This window comes from Coturnix japonica, chromosome 2 (assembly GCF_054131305.1).
Source record: "Coturnix japonica strain WE chromosome 2, WE-NBRP24, whole genome shotgun sequence".
Lineage (NCBI taxonomy): Eukaryota > Metazoa > Chordata > Aves > Galliformes > Phasianidae > Coturnix > Coturnix japonica.
Window position 1 is genome coordinate 105,017,480 of NC_140664.1, and position 20,583 is coordinate 105,038,062.

At 39.6% G+C, this 20,583-nt stretch overlaps 1 protein-coding gene and 1 long non-coding RNA gene across 13 annotated transcripts in view; one reads left to right on the forward strand and one right to left on the reverse strand.

Annotated features, from left to right (window-relative positions):
* RARB (retinoic acid receptor beta) overlaps positions 1-20,583 on the reverse strand; it is a 322,222-nt gene that overhangs the window by 224,670 nt on the left and 76,969 nt on the right. For 2 of the 12 annotated variants that reach the window (XM_085538370.1, XM_085538366.1), the window contains one exon: positions 7,576-7,639. The exons of 9 other annotated variants lie outside the window; for them this stretch is intronic. The gene's annotated coding sequence lies outside the window, so the exon portion shown is untranslated. Of the gene's footprint in view, positions 1-3,244; positions 3,450-7,575; positions 7,640-20,583 lie in introns of those variants that run through there. One more of the 12 variants, XM_085538371.1, reaches the window with a different exon arrangement.
* On the forward strand, positions 5,308-18,515 carry LOC146762110 (uncharacterized). The gene is made up of 2 exons (XR_014942958.1): positions 5,308-5,580; positions 18,377-18,515. It is a non-coding gene; the product is annotated as an uncharacterized LOC146762110 (long non-coding RNA).

The window sequence follows — 20,583 nt, forward strand, 5'->3', positions numbered from 1 at the left end:
ATTACTTCTACAAGACAGAAAATCAGGATTTTTGACAGTAAAAATTGTACACTAAGTCACAGAGTGGTATGGAACTCAGACACTCGGACACCTACATATAGCTGAGGATGGGATTGGATAGAGAAGCCCTAGAAGATGCAGATGAAGAGTCAACACATGCACAGCTACTCATGGTTCATCTACAGGCAGGACTACTGTTTCCTCAAGCAGAAGTGACCCATCACATGACTGCCCCTGAAAGCCAAGGGGATATACAAGGCAGCTCACCAACAGCCAGCTGGGTGGAAAATGGAGGCCTCAACATGGGGAACAGGCCCCTCAGTTGCTGAGTATCAAGGAAATTCAGAGTGATGAGTATTGCCAGATCCACAGCATGGTGCCTACATAAAATTCATACTACTCTTCATCTAGCCAAGAGTGAACTCCGTTTTATTGAAAATTAAAGCAAGGCCATGCATCTGACGTGAACTCCTATTCAAATTAAAGCTGTAATAAATTTACAGAGGAAATGCCAGAATTTTCTTAAAAATACCATAAGTACCCTGTTTTGTAACACAACAGCCTACAGAGAAGCCAGTGCTTAGCCCCCACCTCTATGTCAATGCAACAAGCTCCATGGGCAGGACCAGGTCTCTGCAGGGGTGTCTATCCATGCTCCCAAAGCTCAAGACACAGCTCCTCCAGCAGGCAAGAAAATGTTTTGCTTCAAGAAGAGAGAGACAGTGAGATTTTGTGCAAGGGCCAGTTTATTATTTGAAATCCAACAAGGCACTAGGGCTGGACCCTGAATAAATTATGCCAGGATATATGCTCAAAGTTAGCTTCCATAGCAGCTCTGCACAAACAGAAATCAGCAGGAGTCCAGCATGTAGAGCAGCTTCCGAATCGGATCATTAATCTGTACAAGCAGAAAAACCTCCCCAACAAACACATTAGCAGTCATCACGCTCCAGGTTACAAGGCTGAACTATCACATACATTGATATGCAGCTCAGGCCTCCCCCAGGCACAGAGGAAGGCACGACCAATCTACAGGGGAGCGTACAGAGCAATGGCGGATGTGCATGCTTGGTAAGGAATAACAGACAGGACAGATCTTTTTGGTCATTATGACAAGGACTTGGTATTATTTCTTCTGTGACTGCAAACGTCTTCAGAGATGTTCAAAGCCTAAAACAGCTTGGCTCTAAAAACATTCTTGCTGTAACACAAACCTCTTCCAACTTGAACCAATCACCACAGAATCATAAAGGCAAAGAAATCTGAGGTTTGAAGAACACAGACACGCATCAATTAGCCACAAGCGCCTTTTTTCCATGCATTATTTTTGACGATTTATCAATAAACAAAGTGACCTCTACCTCCAGTCTATCCAGTAGCTGATGAGTTTGATGATTCCCTCCATGCCTCTAGGAGGACAGGGCCCTGAGCACTTGATTTTGAGGACAGAGTAACAGCTTTCTTACCGGGTGTGTTTGCACTTTGGGATCAAACCAGAAACAATTGGTTCGGTTCTGTTTAACTGCCACACCAGCTGTTGCTCATCTTCCACAACTACAGTCACAATGGCAGTTCTGCAGGCATGAAGGGAATTCATCTTTGTAGGTCCTACATAAAAACTAACTCCTTCTTTAGAGGTCTTTCCAGTTTGTGGTCCCTAAGCGGGACAGAAAGATGTGTTTTACAGGCAATGTTTCTATCATGAAAACACATATTATTTACTGCAAAGTATAGCACAAAGAGAACCACACATGAAGTAAACTATGAAAGTCAGAACAGCACTACATTAATCATCTAAACACATGACCATATATCCTATATGCATGATTTGAGTTAATACTGCCTGTCGGTTCTTCAAGATGATGCAGGGAGTAATGGGGACCAAGATGAGCTAAGGGGAGAGAAGGAGGTGCACCTGCTCACTTGCTTCCCTTTGCATAGAGAAAATCATACAGGAACAACTCTAAGTGCACATTTAGGGGTATACTCTTTTTACAGTGACAATACTCTAAATAGCTTCTAGGGGTGGAAAATAAAACATGACTGCTTAGAAGCATTTTTGTAATACCAGTGGGTGCAGAAAACCTTGTACAAAGGGATCTGACTCTGAAACTCTATCTTTACAAGTTACTTACCTGAGGGATTTGCTTTGCCTATGTATGATTAAAACACAGTGAAAAAACTCAGTGGAGAGGCTAAGTAAAAACAAAGAGAACGAGAAAAACACTAATTGATATATGAATATGTATCAAAATATACAAAGTGTATGAATATATACACAAAAACATTATATGCATGTGTGAGTATATATCCATATATAATAAAACTACTTCAGAACACCAGCTGCCAAGTGTGTGTACTTGTACAAGTCGAATTCTCGCCAGAATCCTGGAAACAATTCTTTAAATAATGGTAATATTCACATTTTGCTTCCCACTGGAGAACAGCGAGTGAACAAAAGTTTGAACCATTTCAAGTGAGCCTGAGAGATGCTTATTCACCGGAGTTTGCATCTGTTGCAAATGGCTCATTTAATTCAACCTCAGAGGCATTCGCTCTCCACTTTTCAACCTTAGAAAGCAGTAACGTAGCTAAGGAGGTTAGACACAGTATCATCAGTTCAGATCAAAAAGATGCCAATGAACAGCTGAGATATAAATTCATGCCTCACATGCTTACACAGACATGAAAACAAATAAAAGGTGCAATCTAGCTATAGACATTTTCACTTTTTTTTTTTTTTTTTTTAAGAATCTCTGCAAGACAAATATTAAAACAAAAGGCTGAAATTAAAATCAACAGGGAAAAATTAATCTAACTGCTAAGAAGCACAGATTCAGGTTCCACGACAAACATAAATGCACATTCAAAATTAACTTTAAAAATGCTTTTAAATCCAACCATTACGCTATAAAATGACAAATGTACACATTATATGCACCAATTATAAAATATTGCAGCAAGGATTAACTACATGCACAGATCTTATGAGCACCCCGGGAGCAAGACTGTGAACTAAATAAAGTAAAGCAATTTTGAAATCCACAGACATTACATTTTCCCGGCATTAGGAGTGAGAGGGGGATGATCTTGGGGGCTTTTGGGGGATTTTTTTTCAGAATGAGGGAGGGAAAAAACCCAACAGTTTCTTGGATTACCAGTGGGTTTAGTCGAGATGCAGTATATTTGCTGGAATATCAAACCAACCTAAATCCTGCAACATCTGTTTGTATCGGAGACTCACCTATTTGCAGAAAGACGATAACCGCTCATAAATCCATTTGCACAAGAAAATAGTAAAATCCTTTGGATATGCAATGCCCGGTATTCACTATTTGCCATCAACAGACACCATTCTTAAACAAAATGGGAAGCAGCCCTTGAAAGCATTGAGACAGAAAAGAGAATCTCAGCCTCCCTGTAAATCCTGCAAAAATACATCTCGTTCACTGTGTGGATCTCTTTATTGCAGTTGACATGGGCTTGCCCAGGGGACTAACTTGTTGTTCCATAAAGATCCTTAAATAGGCACTACTGATGAAACATTTAATCCAAGCCCAGGTATCAAATGGCTGCTATTGCCAGTGACAGTGATAGAAAAATCTATTTGCCAATTAAATAACTGCATGCAAAGCTATGACTGTTTATTATGCCTTTTAACATAGTTCAGCTGCTCTGGATCATATCCAGTAAGCTTCATATTTTACAAAAACTGCATTCCATGTAATTTATAAGGAACATGCTTTAAGTCTTCGTTTTTTAAATACACCTTTTCACACAAGTTGTTATGAAGTGTTTGCTTGGGCAAGGGAATACATTTTACACACGAACGCCACTCTCATCATTCAGCTATACGTATATATTGCTTTGGACCTCACTCTGTTGATAATGAAATTATGATTTATATGTGGAATATGAGACAGTGTTTTAGTTGTTGAAAAAAACACTTTAAAAAACTCGCTCTGTTTACTTTAAATGTGAAGGACGTACAAAGGCTATTCATTTTTTGTAAAACTAAGGGAATACATTTTGATCCCATGAGTCTAATAAAACTCTGCATAAACATAACAATAATGAAAGCTAAGATGAATAGTTAAGATGAACACTTAAGCCTGCCTGGACTTCATTTCACTTGGATTTCCACCATGCCAGGAAACAAGAAAACAAGTGAAGGAGCAGTAATTAAAAGGGATTTAAGATTGGAGGCAGCATTATATCCACATGTGGAGCACCATTAAAAATAGCAGATAGCATTCGGCTTGATGAGGCTGTAACTTAAGAAAGTACTCTGGGGTCTAAGTTACAGCTCAGAGGAACATCACTGCTGAGAGCAACTTAAGCATATGCTTAACTTGAAAAAACATCATCTTAACATGTGCTGTATGTCAAGTTGGAATATAAGTCTTTGGGACACACACCGTATTTTGATTTCATATTAGTATTTGAGGAAAATGAAGTCATACTAATATGTATAAGAGTTTTGAATAAACATGGGAGGATGAAAATACTGGAAACTGCAGAACGTACAGCAGAAATTAATCCCTTTCCATAAATAGTGGAAACAAAACACCAAGATTATTTTCCCCTTTTAGTCACAGGATATTATATTTTTTAATTCTTCATCTTCAAAAAATACCCAATGTAAGTCAGCCTCTTATCCCTTACTCTCCATTTCCTTAAATTTTGTTGAAATTAATAACTTAACATTTTAGGATGAACGCTGGTCCTTCCGCCTCTGTTCTTGTATCTGTATGTTGCATTAAGACCTTAATTACTGCACGCAATGCTACTTTTAACTTCTTAACTACCTTGCCAGTACAACCTGCAGTTTTACTGTTCTACATATTGGAGAAAATACTTCAATTCCATCCTACATTATCAGATTCCCCAAACAGTACATTTTGGTTTATGAAAGTACTAATTCCAGTATTTTTCATATTTAGGCATGGAAATTATTCATGAATTTTTGCAGTCCTTTAAAAGTACATGGGCTGGACTCGTTCAGTAGGAAGCATCGCTCCAAGTACTTTAGTGAGGTAACATAACTGATTTAAGCATGCTGCTGTATCCTGGATTCATGAGAAAATAAAACACAGCATTACATTGGCCCACATTAAATTTAGTCATTAAAGTAAAAATAAAAACAAAAAACAACTAGTAAATAAAGTTAATGTTGTTACGTTGTACTACAATATCTCTTTTCCTATACTTTACGGTTATTTATATGGGAAAAGGTCCAAAATGTCAGTGCTTAAAAACTGCATATGAGCACCTCTTTACTTCCTTTATTTCTCCCTGCTGGGCAGAAATTTCTAATCACAAAAATACCTCTTGAAAGTCCATCTGGAATCCAACTTAGTTATACTCAAATCCTAACGCAATCACTTTGCTGTAAAAATATCTTCCGAGCAGTCACAACTGGAACCCATCAGATTTGCCGCTGAGAAGCAGAGTTTTACAAAGAACACAAGAAACCAGCAGAACCTACAGGAACACCAGGACCCCAAACCCGATGGCAGGTCTGTGGGGCTCCCACCCAGCACTCAAGTGCCCCCCTCAAGCGGCTGCACAGGCTGCAAGGTAAGCACACGCTCCCTCCCCTCAGCCGGGTCACAGCCAGAACACTGGGTGTCGTCAAACTGCAGGGAAAAACTATCTGCTAACTCTCCTAAGGATTTTTTTCTCTTTTGGTGTTAAATATTCATCAAAATCTCACTGCAGAGCTTAGAATTTTAGAATGTTTCTTTCACCGGCTTGGCTCTGACATGTGTTCAGTAAATGCTTTTTGGCATTTTTATCTGTTGCCTTAAAAGCGTGTCTCTCAAAACAACAACAGTGATCAGGTCTTTTATTTCTTCCTCCTAGGAGTCTGATCTCTAACACCAACAATTATCCTGTTTTATGAGTGTATAAAATATCTTTTTCAAAGTACCAGATGCATCTGAATAAATATGCTTCAGTGTAAATAGCAATGCCCAAACTACTTATTTTTTGATGTATCACAATGAATACATTGGCTTTAGCATCTATTCTCTTGATAAGTCATTTTGAGGTGGTCCACTTTTGTTTTCCTTACTTTCACAAACATGCTTGCAGCCAGTAAGAGACTCTTCACTATGATTAATGGCCTCCCATTGGGTATACGGAAAATTTCCCAGCCTGGTTCCCTTGAGAATGCTCCACTACATGGATTTCTACGCAAAGCTAGATTAAAAGAGGAGGAGCAATGGCTATAGTCCACCTACCCCACAGCCATCAATTATATACAGTTATAAATCAAAGTTTTCAGCCAGAACAAAGACTAGTGTGGCAAACAAACAAGGGCGTTCACTGCAAATTGTTTTGAGGCAGAATAAAACTCTTGATAGAAACAATGGGGTTAGCAGAGCCACTGTCAATATCACTATAAAGTTCTGTTGATTTATTAGGAATTAGACACAGTGTATCCAATTACTGCTGAATTAACTTAAACAGAAAGCGGCAAGTGGAAAAATAAGCAAGGAGATGGATTTCTCTTTTTAAAGAAAAAAAAAAATCACGCAATTCTATATCATAGTTAATTGAATATAGTAATGTGAATCATAAAGTATCTGTACTTTAACTCTCTGTATTTGTGTTTCTTGGCTTTTAGTCTTAAGCTCTCTCTTTCATGAAATGCTGGTATGTCTACCTCATCCATTTTTCATCTCCGGTCTGTTTGCTTTCCTGGCTATTTCTGCCTCTGTGCCATAGATGATTTTGATCGGTTTAGATATTTTTAAATACCCTTCACACACAATCTGCTTTCGAACAAGATAGTAGAAAAAAAACAGTAGGGAACACAAAAACAAAAAAACCTTAGCATCTCTCTTCATGCATCTCTTCCCTTCCGGATAACACGAATCACCTGCAAGGGGTTGTGTTCCCCTTTTTTTTCAGGCATTTAAAACCCCACTCAAAATACAGAAATGTTTGGAAAGCCAAAGAATATAATATCAGTCAAAATGCAAGTAAACACTATCCAAAAAAGAAAACAAAAAATCAGCTGACAATTGCTACTGCACCCAGTCCTGACTGAAGAATGCATTTAACATAGAGCCTGTTTTTCACTGAAGGAAGAGATGTTTTAGGAAGTTGTGGGATTTTCAGCTAGACTTTGAACTCCTCAGATGTCTGAGAAACACCAGCTCCTGACAGTTTTAACTAATGCTGCACAGCTGCAGACAAGCACCTTCAGGACTACCCCACCTTCCTGTGAGAGAAGCCTTAATCTTATATTGTATTTTTGTGGGTCTGTTCCTGTGCTACAGTGCCTCTGCTTGCATGAACATGAACACATAAAATCTAGAGAATGGCACAATTTCTCTGCCAGATAGTGCATCTCATACCAAGGATGGTCTCGCATAAAATATAGTTAGGCAAAACTTTCTGTTGTCTAGACCCACGGGTATGCTACCTGGTTAAAAATGGCCCTTTTAAAAGGAGTAAGAGCATAATGCTTAGACAGATAGCACCATATCACTACTATGCACAGATTTACTATCCCCCCAGCAGTGAAGGTACTGAGAGGGGTGCCTGTAGAGGCTGCCTTCCTACCTGGATGGGAGGGCTCCTTGAGGTCTTCTGGAAACGATCAGGAGAAGCACAGAATCACACCGCACTGGAAGCAACAGCACTGAGTTAGGGACGCGTTGCTATATACTTGCTCTACTTTTGTATTCTTTCCCAGGAATTCATTTCTGGACACTGCTGGCAACAGGATACCGGGCTAGACAAATCTCTGGCCTGACACAACATGGCTGTTCTTTCCACAGATAGCTTGAGGAACAGACTTCATGTAAGAAATATGTCCCGACCTACATTAACATAGACACAAGCTCCTGTTTTTTCTTCAAATACCTCTTGAAACTGGCCTGATGCATTCTGAGTTGTGTAAAATCACCACTGATTATGGTTTTAAGGCTTCTTAGGGGCTAATGAGACAAAGGATGATCAGCCCCACCTCCAAGAGACAGTAAGCAATGCCAGAGTCTGTCTGCCAAATCATTCCTTCTTTATTGGAAAAAAAATGCTTTCCAAGGAATCATTCCTGAAAATCCGGAAAAGCACAGTGGTGGAATCCTTACTCAACATGCCCTCTTAAGAGATGGCCAAGCCTAATGATTCATGAGGCAGTTGTAGTATGATACTGACGTAATACGTAACATAATGGGGAACTTCACACATAACACGGTATATGAGGATGAGACTGAACTGCCAGTGGTTATCTCATCCCAGGAGAGTGATATAGCAGCATCAGGCCTGACAGACATTTGTCTAAGATGCTCTTAAATACTACCAGCGATGGGAAGCTCTTAATATCTTCAGAAGCCTTTATTTTCTGTATCGCTATTGCTTTTTCTTGTTTTCCATTGTTAGGTTCAAGTTATTTCCATCTTTGCAGCATCACTGTACAGAATTTGTAATAGGGGCATCCCTCTCAGAAGCAAATCAAAGGCACTGACATGTATAGATATGTGGACCACCACACAGAAGAGGGAATGAGCAATTCCCAGAAAAATCTGAAATAGTTATATGTGCCTTGCAGGTTTGTAACACAGAACAGAATCGCAGAATATCCCAAGTTGGAATCGTTGAGTCCCGGCTCCATGCAGGAGCACCCAACAGTACAACCTTGTGTCTGACAGCACTGTCCAAATGCTCCTTGAACTCTGGCAGCTCAGTGCTGTGCCCACTGCCCTGTGCAGCCCATTCCATGCCCACCACCCTGTGGTGCAGACCCTGCCCTGACCCCCAGCTGCCCCCTCCCCTGGCACAGCTCCATCCTGTTCCCTCAGGCCCTGTCACTGTCACACAGAGCAGAGCTCAGTGCTGCACCTCCGCTCCCATGAGGAGCTGCAGCCGCCATCAGGCCTCCATCAGCTCCTCTGCTCTGGGCTAAGCAAACAGGCTTTTTCCTCCTTTTCTTCTGTACAAACCTAAATGACTAGCAAACAAAGAAGTGACAATGATGTCTTGAGCTCTAATCTTAACTGTGCTGCGAGCTCTATACCACCCAGTTCAAAACTCTAATACTGAAAGTCTATATACTCCGGCAGCCAAACAAAACTCTTGATGATCTGTGTCTCCAAAAACAGTACAAATCAGTACATACCCGTTTTTTCTTTTGCATATCCTAGCTTTGTTTATTCTGGATAAACCTCAGTTTTCTTAACTGATCGTAATTTTTACATCAACTTCAAAGGGGCTTTGCAGGTATGCAGTGATTAATATTTAGTAATACTCCACCTTTTAGCACTACCTTTTTTCCAGATTTCTGAATCTGGAGAAAATGAAATAAAGATGTTTATGCAAGAGGTTTTTTAAAGGCACTCTCCTAGTTTTACATATCCCATCTTTCAGGGAACTGACATGATTTTTCATGAAAGGACTACCTTCAAATAACAACAAAATTTGGTGCCCACAAGCTCATATGCTCATACTAATGGACCTCTCTTACTGTGTATTTACACACTAATAAAGACATTTGCCAAAATATATAAAAACACACAGGAAGGATCTATTCTTCTTTCTTAGTTTCTGGTACTAAAATTAAATCACATATTTTCTCAGTTAAGTTTATAACCCTTCACTTCTGAGTAATTTTGATATTTTTAATAAATAATACTTTCTTGCACTGAGATTTCAACTTCTTGTGGCATGTACAACACACCCAGTGTGTCAGTGTTTCCACTTTCCACTTTGTTCAGCTCTTTAGGAATGACATGTCTTACACAGTTCTCAGTGGACACCACAAATTCGCAGCCCTCAGACACACAGATCTAGAATCCCTACCATGTTACCACACACAGAGGGGGACTCTACAAGTGCGTTCCTCTCTGTGAAATTTGACTGGAAAAAAAATGTTCATTTCCCAACATACGAAAATTTTGCTGGGCAAGCAATATTGGCAGGATTACACTGATAACACTGAGCCTGAAGTTTCACCTACAGTACACTGGTAGACTTTCCTGTGTTACACTTATAATGTTTCACTCAAACATCCCATAATAACTCCTGCATAATTCCAAAATGCCTTTCCCCTGTACCCACTAAAGCATCCCATACCACTGTGCAGCCAAAGGTGCTCGAGCTTTGACTCACCTTGATGATAGGTGTCACAACTTGACCATGGTGCTGAGGCTTTCCTGGTGGGACCTCCCTGGTAAGGGCCTTAGCAGGGCATCCCACCCTCAAATTCCACAGATTGGACTCCCCACCACCCTTTTGCCCCTGAGCTCCTCTGGGCTTGCACAGATGGGCCTTTAACGGCTCTTAGGCTGGACTGGCCATACAAATGGCTACTACTAATGCCACCAAACCATAAAACCCCTTCATCAAACAGATACAAGATCTGACTTACAACAACAGAATGTGGAGAGGTACACTTAACTTTTCATTGAAAATTATACTGATATTTTCCTTATTTTCTTTATAAATTATTGTGGAAAAGGAGCGCATACCCACTTTCTAAAACAAGAAGCTCAAGGGTAGACTTAGACAAGACATTAGGAAGAAATTCTTTACTGTGAGAGTGGTACTGAAACAGATTGCCCAGTGAGGTTGTGGAAGCATTCAAGGCCATGCCAGAAGAACTCAAGGCCAGGCTGGATGAGTCTTCAGGCCACCTGGTCTAGAAGGAGATGTCCCTACCTATAACAGGGGAGTTGGAACTAGTTGATCTTAAAGGTCCCTTCCAACCCAAACCATTCTATGATTCTATGCAGAAGAATAGAATCATTACAAAAATGAGGCAATATTAAATACATAGTTCTCTGTATGAACTTACTGAATGAATGAGTTCATCTGAAAAGAGCAGACGAAAAGAAAGCTTCTTTTCACTCTCTACATGAAGTTATGCCTGAGTGATACAATTTTAAGATAAACATTTTTTTTGTAGTTACCAAATGACTTTTCAAAGGGGCCACAAATTCAAACACAGCACCTCATCAAGACAGCAACTGAAACAGGCTAGCCTGAAAGCTTTCCTGCGTTGGTTTTCTGTTGTTCTTTTCTATTTGTTACTCATTTTTAATGTTTATTTCATACACATTTAGCACAGTTCATTTCAGCTGAACAGAACCCCTGTGTTTGTGATTTTTGCCTACAAGAATATTAAATTTCTGTGCATCTGTCTTCTCTCTAGGGGTTTCTCCAGGGAATATAACAGTCTATTTGTTTTTCTATTGATCTTGTATCTAAATACTGTTTTCTCCCTCTCAAAAAACAAAACAAAACAAAACAAAACCAAAAAAACGAGCTGCCAAAGAATCAGCAGTGTCACTGTGAAAATGTTTTTCTTAGCTGGATGAAATGATGGCAATGCAAGATTGGGAAAAATATTTCTTAAATCTGTTTTAATAAGCGTACTTCCAGATAGAGATATGCTAGATATTGGTCTAGGCATGCCCCAGGCCTATGATCCATCTTTCATCCTTTTTACCAATTTCAGACTGACAGCTAAATTAGCTCATGGAAAAGGCTCCCGTAGGCAGTAACCAATAACCTGCCATCCAAGGTAAGCTGCAACAGCAAGAGGCACAGGAAAAAAAATGGAGATAGAAATCTGCATTTACATCAGCTGGTAAGGAGAAATTTGGTGAAATTTTTATATTTTTTTTCTTTCAAAAAAAAAACAACCAACCCCAAACAACTAAAGCACTTTGTAAAGAGCAATATAAATTGTGATTCAATGTTATGTGAAGCAATAGGCATAAGCCAAACTCTTGGAGTTTCTGTAGTTAGCACATTAAGCACATTCATAAATATACAGCTGCCAGCTTTCTTTACCTGTAACATTTATGCTCAGTACCACCAAAGTTCAGAGATGTGTTCATGGCAGTACAATGGTTGGTCATAAAAGCCAGAGGTATCAGCTCCCTTTGAATCACAATGCTTGTTTTCTTCTCAGGAAAAATAAAATCCCCAGCATGGCAATGCTCACATTAGAGTGCTAAGACTGCTCATATACTGAATTATTTTAAAAATAATAAAGATAGGAGGAAACATATATCTGCTATTTCACTGGCAAAGCAGTTATTTCAGTATTTGCACAGTACCTACCTGTGCAAGTAACTTGAGATTACTGAAACTAGTATTTAACATATGATTCTCCATGAAAATAACTGCTTCAAACACTTACAATAAACTCTGGAATGGGTCTAGTCATATCTGAACTTGCATTTTACTTGCATTTTTGTCATTTTCCCATGACACTCTATAATAGATAAACTGCAGTTTAAAACCAATGACTTTGAAACAGCTGTTAGTGACTTTTTTTCATGGTAACAATTTCCCCTAATGCTATATATTGTACCATGTAACATTTGAAATGGTATTTACAATTACGGTTCAAAATATCATGGAGCATTCTGGGAAGCACCACTATCAATTCTTTCTCCTTTTTTTTGTTGTTGTCCATCTAACACTAGAATTTCAACAGGTATTACAAAAAGCCCCAAATGCTAACATGCAGATTCCATTAAAGAAAAACAACAATATCACCGACAACAAAACACTCCTTTTTTTTGCTTTGTAGGATGCCATAAAGCGTGATAAACCCACCTACCCATGTGCTGGTGAGACAAGTATTATGCTGCTTACTGCAGCTGGGTATCTGCATTTGAAAAACATGCTTAAATTAAAGATGGAAAGAAATGCCTGGGGTTTCATTGCATTGCAAATGTAAAGACTGATTTTCTTCAAAGGAGGTTGATAATAACCTACAAACAGCAGGTATTTTCTGCTACCAGCATGGAACTGGCATGTCATGGCTAGTACATCTTTAATCATAATAATGAGTTCTGCGGTAATCATGATAAAATATGTTTTAACTGACAATGTTTTTACCTGCCATTGCTACCCTCTACTGAGAATTAGCTGACTCTTTCTTTTGAGGTCCTCTAGCCTTAGCAGCACACCTCACTGAGGCAGCTGTATCACTAGCTGGTTCCCTACTTCAAAAGGTTTGGTTGTAGCCAGTCTTTGAGTCTTAAGTATTGGTTTAGCACCAGGAAATTCAGCTGACTTTGTCAAAAAGAGCACACTTACAAATAACTTGGAAAAGTAAAAGGAAACATCGTCCACAATTTTGCTCTCTTTCTTACTGTAACAGTTCTGTAAATACGTTCTCCCAGGAAATCCCTATTTTTCTTTTCTGACACTGTTATTTCTTACACAGGCTCCTGTTCTCTTTTATCTGCATTCTTCCTAGAAGTTTCCCATGTAAAACAAACATATTTCTTGTCTGATGGAAAAAGGCTCTCCTGTCCTTGAACATGACCACTGTAATAAAGCCAGTTACCTGCTTCCCTCAGCTACCAGTGAGCATCCCCTTTGTCCCCATCTAAAACACCAGGAGTGCTCAGCATTCTCCATTTAGAGCTATGCATAACACAAGATTTTACCATCAGATGACACCAGTTTCTGACTCTAGCTAAACTGATTCTCCTTCCAGGACCTGGCGGGTCACCTTCTTTTTCTTAACTCTTATGAAAATAATCAACACACTGAAAAAGCTTCTTTGTTTTAATTAATTAATGGCCTATTCAGACAAACATCTTTGAAATTCAAGAAATGGAAAGAAATAAAAGAGAAAAGATGGGAGGGAAGCTGGAGAGAATTAATTAAAGGATTCTTAAAACCCAACAGAAACTGCCCAGTGAATAATTTAGAACTGTGGCACCCAGGCCATCAGAAGCTAAAAACAAAATAATCCTGATGCTTAACAAACTTCCCTCAGCTCCATGACAAACGAACAAACAGACAGTAATGAGTAAACACAAGAAATTGGTACAGTTCTCCTGCGCAAATAGGAAATTAATTTGAGAGCTGAGGAAGACCGCAGTGCAGACACTGAAGCTTGAGCACCACAAGTATCTGCTCTATGGTCAGCCTGGAAAATCTCTGGCCAGACCTCATCAGTGAAAAGCTCTTGCTGTGTGATTTCATTTCCCCTTCAGCAACCTTCCTCACAACAGTGATACTAAGACTATTCATAGAACTACAGAATATCCCAATTGGAAGGAACCCACAAGCATCGAGTCCCAGCTCCATACAGGCCTGTCCAACAGTCAAACATTCCGTCTGAGAACACTGTCCAAATGCTCCTTGAACTCCAGCAGCACAACCACAGCCCAGGGGAGCCTGCACCAGTGCCTGACCACCCTCTGTGAATAACCTTTTCCTAACACCCAGCCTGCTCCTCCCCTGACACAGCTCCATGCTGTTCCCTCAGTTCCTGTCACTGTCACCAGAGAGCAGAGATCAGTGCTGCCCCTCTGCTCCCCACCATATTTCAGCCACTAGACCAAAAAACAGTTGCACCTTGGCCACTGCACTTCCAGCGTGGGCTTCCATCCCAAACACTCCTACAGCTTGGAATCTCTCTGAGCAGTAAAGCTGAAGGATGAAGCTGGTGGGAGATAATCAGAGGCAAAGACCGGGGTTCAATCACTCCACCACCATCAGCATTCTACCAAGCATATGCATGTCTCTGCGTGCTGCAAAACGTTAATAGCGCTTTGCACCCCACAGTGGTGTTATGAACAGAACTAAAGATAACACTGCTCAGCAGCTCAGATTCTGCTGCAGCACAGCTTTATTAAATACTTCAGACATTTTGTAAAATGTGAGCAATACAAATGAGTGCTATCAGATGCAGAACTCCATGGGAAAGAGTGATTAAAGAATAAAATGCGAAGAAATAAGGATTCTAAACCTCTTTCTGAGAGCAAATTCCAAAAGCATTTTCTTTTGCTTCTTATTAAGGTTTCCAGAAACATGCTGAAAGGATGTTTCTCTGTTACAACCTTTAACTTCAAGTTCTTAACCATGTCATAGATCATAATATTGTCGTTCTTCACTGTCACCACTGCGTCAGCAGCTGTTTTTGGTCTCACAAAAAAGGATTTGACCTTTGGGATGGACAGGAAGCTGAAGGAGCAACTTTCTGAAAAAATAGCCTCCTGTTTACATTTGCCTTGTTTAGCGAACAATTATCTTGGGAGACATAAGTAATAAGCATGTAAGTTTACATAAGCTGAAGTGTCATTTTGATAGCACTAAATATGAATGCGTGTCAAGCTGTTTCTGAGTAGCTTATACAGTAAAATGCTGATCTGTACTTTACAAGCAACAAGAACAACAAAAAAGTTGATGACCAGACCATCAGCATAATCCATCCAAATCAGATTCCCATCCATCACAGCAAAGTTCCTTCCCAGTAGCAGAGAAAACAGGGGCTGCCATTATTTTCTGCGGCACAATTTTTAGTGACATTTGTTTACAACAGCATCCACAATTTTGGTCAGCCTAGGCCATCCCTTTTGTTTTCTATTCAGTATTCTCTGATCTTTGACAAGATCAAGAGCAGGCATGAAGCTATCCCACGTACACATTCTAAACCTTCTCAATACTCTCATCCTTAGCCAGCACTAAGTTCTCTTTCTACATTAGTATGCTGAAAATAGATCATTTCACATTATTTCACATTGATCTGACTAAAAGAAAGGTGAGTTATATTCAAGTATAGCATCTTATAAGAGCTAAATGTACTTACAGATAACTGATAATAGCAGAGACAGCAACTCAGTCTTCTGTTAAAATATTGTATCCTTCTAAGCTAAAATGCTATTTAAACATATTGCGAACATTTACACCTAATGTCTAGATAATCTGACTTCATTTTAATGAAGCATCACCTCATTTTCTGAGGATGGAAAATATGCAAAAATCAAATGTGAAGTATAACCATTTTTCCAGCTTCATATTATAAACTACTTTCACAGGGAAATGTACTCTAAATATTTTTAAAGGAACAGTGCTGTTAAGGTGCAGCATACAGTGTCTCAGACAGCCAATTTCAAGAGTGTCCTTTAGAATTTACTTCAATAATACAACAGAATTTAATTCTATTTGCAAACACCAAAACACCAAACATTACTGTTTGCATCTGTACATTCAAAGCTCACTACAAGACCTCAAGAAAAGTTACAAAATCGTGGAAAAAAGGCACTCCTACATAGACGCCTATCATTACTAATGTTACATTTACACATACTTAATACTCAGTAGATTTAGTAGACCACCACTACGCCGATACTCTGTTCTCTACAGATTAGTAATGGTACTGACTACAAACTCTTCCCCTGAGTGTACCCAGGCAAATTCTTCTCTTACTTACAGTAACAGTCCACTGAAATCCCATCTTGACTCAAAGGACAATTTAGCTCTTTGCTTACTTAAATTCCTAACAAACAACTGGAACAAAGTCCTCCACAGATGACCATTAGCTTCTTTGGCAGGAAAATGTGATTGTACCACTGACAGATTCTGGAGAAAACTAAAAGCAGAAGCACCACAAGACCACAGTGCCAAATATATACAACAGTCAGCATACCTTTTTCTGGGAAGTGTGTTCTCAGTTGCATTGCTAGCATTACTAAATGTAAATGGAAGAAAACACCCAAAAATCTCATTGGACAAATTTCATGATGCTGAAATGCTGGAAGCATAGTTTTTGGCTTGCCGTATAAGCTAGCTGTAAGGTACCTACAGAACAGTGTTATATCTGGTGTTCAGACCAAGTGATATGACAGGAAAAGAAGATGCATCTACACACTTTTTAGCAGCTACTGGAAGTCTACATGAATTATGGAAAGCTACGTCTGAAGAAAGTCATGCAAGCCGTCTGCTCACAGATCAACAATCCTGGTAGCATGTTTTGTGGTCAGCATTTTGTTTTTTTAAATCTATTTACAGAATGAGATGGATTACGAAATATGGCAAGCCCAATGGGATAACTGATAATGCTTCCTCTTTTATTGCTTAATACAGACTGTTGTGTTTTGGCCTCTGCTTGGGCTTCTTTTTGCAGTACAGATGCCAGGAATATTTCTATCAAACATTTGGCAAGCTATTTTCACTTAAGAAAATTAAAAGCCTCCACAGAGCTAACCAACATAAGCTTCTTTATGTAGAGGACTCAACTTCAATATTCCCATCTACCTCAAGTTCATCACCAACCTGTGTGCTGAGGCAGCAAAAGACTATGGATTAACCATCAGTCTGAAGAAGGCTGAGATAATGTGCCATCCTACACTTGGGAGAGGATAAAGATCTAGCATGACAATCAATGTAGATGTACTCTAATAATGGATTTCACTTACTGGGATTAGTTTTGTTTAAGCATTAGTTTTAGTGATCAGTAAATCATTATTTAAATGAAAAAAGTTGTACCTTGCATTCAGCAAAGTACCCCCCTGAATATGAATCCAGCAAAATATGAAGTAAAACTCTTGATCTTCTTCTGTTCAAGACAAGCTCACCTCTGCTTTCCCTCTCATTCTCTTTCCCCATGCCCACTGGCTGCCTCATCAGTTTGCTCTCCCTCTCATCTCCTGCCCTCCTCTGTCCTCTCCCAACTTCCCAGCACACTGCTCTAGGATTTTCTCTTTGTGTCAACAAGCAATGCTTTCACAGTTGCTTCTCCGAATTTCACTTTTTCTCTTTGTTGCAACATAACTGCAGACTCAAAAATCCCACAAAAGTAAAAAATAACTCTGCCCCAGTAAGGTGCTTGTTGCCATCACATATTTATTCAGTCCAAGAAAGAATCAAGAGTTCCTTCTTCCAAAGCATGCCTTGTCTATTGACAATGGAATCTCTCTGAGCACAGATGCTATTTGCTATATGATATTTGTGCACTGTCTGGCACAAAAGGACCTCCTGTAATAGAAGAATTTCTGTACTAAAAAGAGAATCACTGTAGGGACACTACTATTTTTAATGCAGATCATCCAAAGGAAACCAACATCCTCTCTTTTTTTAGACTTTCTAAACAATCTAACAGGTTGCTGTAACTGCAGCCACAGCAGATGTGAGTAGTATTTAGCATACAAACAGACCAGTCTAGTACAGGCATATTGCACCATTCCCAACATCATTCCAAAAGCGGGAATTCAGCTTGTGTTTTCAGCCTTAGCTAACAGACATCTAAGACATTTAGCTGCTAACCACAGCTTTATTTATTTGTCTGCTGATATGAAGATTTAAGCCCAGTCCATCCCTGATGAGTGCATAACTGGGCATCCACATTTACAGATGCAAGTAGTCAGCTTCTGCACTAACCAGCTCGACCTACCCTGCAAGGCACTGGGCAGACCCCAAATGGGTTTTTGCCATCATTTCATTTCTGTGCCCCTCCCCACATACTGTTAAAAACTGAAAGTTAATTTTTACTCATGCACGCTGTTCTGCAGAGTAGCTGGTGTTAAATGAAAATGCAAGACAAAAAGATCTCTCCTGTATTGTTTTCATTCATATTCATTTCATTGATATTCATCTTCTTCATCCACAGGAAATCACATAGCAAGGTAGTGTCGTGTTGGACAAGAAGAGAGGTCATCTGGGAGAGAAGTTTGTCCTCTTAGAGAAGAAAATGCCTGCAGTATTTTCACAGTATACAATAAAAAAAATTAATAATACAGACTCACAAAGCAGTGTGAGAACAGAATTTCGCAAGAGAGGTGGTCATTTCTCCCCTGCGGAAAATACCATGAAGGAAGGGTTTAAAAATAAACATAGAAGCTTGAATGGCAAAGGGAGATACAAAAAAAAGAAAACATCCTCACCGCTGTGACACCAACCTCAACATCTGCAGTTGGTGCAGAACAGAATTTATGAAGGCAGAGTGAGTCCTCAGGGTGAAAACAGGTTCGAAACACACTTCAGCCAGAACAAAACAGGATGCTTCTCAAGCAAGGAAAGCAGTTTATACTTCAGTAAAGAAAAACAAGTGTCTTAGTCACCAGGTGCCATAAATCGAAACCCTTGAACTTGAATTATCAGTTAATATTTGTGGGAAAAATAGTTTCCTCTCTACTTCATTAATTGTCATTTATAGCCCTTCCTTTCCTCCCTGCATGAATCTGAAACAGGCACTAATATACTCCTGTTTGTTTAGTACCTCCAAGGAGAAGTACATACTCAGAAGTTAGATCTCATCTCTATGTAATTCCCACTCAATATGATCTGATCTCTAAAGATTCTCATTCGGACTCACACAAAAATGATTCTTTCCTATGGCTGAACCCTTGGCTTAAGAGGCATTATACATTGAATTGCACCTTTATAAAATGTATTTACAATAGGGGAAAAAAAAACACATACAGTTGAGGAGTGGATGATGACTGCATTGACAGATCTGGACTAAACAAAACAGCTCCAAGTTTTGGGTTGGAAGAACACCTTCAGAAACACTGTGTAGTCCTTCTATACAGTTACAAAACAGGGTGGGATGACACTGCTCCACAGTGCCCAACAAGCATCAAAGCCAACTTTTTTTTCCCCACATGCATGACATAATGCTCTCTTTCCCATCCAAACTTCACTGCAGCTGTTCCTCACCACCCAGCACCAGACTGCTGTAACACACCTGCACGGAGGAGCAGAGTGCTGCTGCTTACAGAGTTGGTGTATCAGGTGCAACCCCAGCTGCACAGAAGCTGCACCTGTGCTGGCTGCCAGGAAATTTTCAAACAAAATATCATGCTCTTGGCATACTGCTGAACAGTTGTAGCACTGCTGTTCCTCTTTCCTTTTCTTCTGCCTGCTTCTCTCCCTCAGTGCCCTTCCACACAACCAGTCAGCAGTCCTAAGCAAGAAATCTCTCAGTGTGAAGCAGATGGAGTTGCTGACAGGGTGTTCTCCCTTCCAGTCTCAATGTGGCGATCTATCAGATGCTTGGCTATCGAGCTCTACATTTGTGAGTGCTTGAAGCATGCTGCAAGGCCAGTCCCAGTTTCTACATGTAAAACTGGAAATGCTTCATGCTAATCGCATTGCCATGAACGGTTCTGACAGCAAGATGAGCAGTCCTTTATTTCTATTGTTATCCGTATTATGTATTAATTACAAAGAGAGCATCCAAAACATAGTTTAAGTCTATTTAATGGCTTTTAGAGATCTAAACACATGAAAACAACCATTGGGTTTTCTGTGCGTGATCCTTACCAGCTGTGAGTGAGCTTTCTATAAACCAAACTATTTGATCGACTTCCTTAATGAGAATTGCCTTGTAGTGTAAATCATCTGAGGAGGCAGGACAAAAAGCAAGTTCTACTTAGCCTTATTCTGTAGTGTCATCACTCAGAACAGGAATCAACAGAGCGATTAATTATTTTTACACATACTCACTCACTACCATCTGAATTACTGGCAAGATACAGTACAGGGCAGGTAACTGTTAGGAGTCTGGTAATTCACAGATGTGAAACATATTTATGGGATTAATCCAATGACATTTGGCTTGTCCAGGGCAGATGGGGGAAGAACTCCAAAACATTTCTTGTTTTCTCTCTGAAGATTTGCTATTTGCCAGCCAGACCACATGTTAATGCGCAATTTCTTTAATAAAAACAAAATCTTTACAAGATTTGATACAGAAAGGACCATCTACAAAAGCTGCAGCTGTGCACATTAATAGTATACCACAAATCAAGGAGCAGAACATGCAGTAATTAGCAGGAAAGCAGTCGTCTATGGGAGATATCCAAAGAGTGAAAA